A 604-nucleotide genomic window follows, 5' to 3' on the forward strand; every position below is an offset into this window, starting at 1 on the left:
GAAGCGGGGCGGCGGGGAGGGGGAACAAAACCCGGGCGGCCTCTCCGACGCCGGCCAATGGCGAGGCGGCGCACCCACGTGGGGCGGGAGCAAGCGGCACGCTGACTGGGCGCCCCCGGCGGTGACGTCACAATGCCAGCTTGTGTCTGAAACAGTGAAGCGAGAGAGAGCGGCGGGGCGGTCCCCGCGCCACGCCCCCCCTGCGCAGGACACGCCCCCTTCGCAAGCCCCGCCCCCCGGCGCCCGGCTCCCCCGGCGGCGGGAGCGCGCGGCCCCGCTGCTCCAGGCGATCGCGCACGGTTCCTCCCGCAGCCGGTGAGGGATCGCTCTGCCCGTAATCTCATTAGGTCGGCAGAGCAGCCCAATTAGGCGCTATAAAACAAACAGAACCGCTTTGTCACTTTAGCGTTTCGCACTTCGCCAGCCGCGGTACCGATCGGTGCGGGAGGCTCGTCTGTCCCCTCCCCGCCCGCACCGAGAGGCCGGCGGGATGGCGGCGCTGCCTCCGCCGGCCCTCCCCTCGCCCCTTTGATGTGCCGAGCCCTGCCCGGTGCTCGGGGCGGGAACCGGCCCTTTCTGCTTCCCCCCCGCCAGCGCCTTCTTT

This window comes from Columba livia, chromosome 11 (genome assembly GCF_036013475.1).
Source record: "Columba livia isolate bColLiv1 breed racing homer chromosome 11, bColLiv1.pat.W.v2, whole genome shotgun sequence".
In the NCBI taxonomy this organism is placed as follows: Eukaryota; Metazoa; Chordata; class Aves; order Columbiformes; family Columbidae; genus Columba; species Columba livia.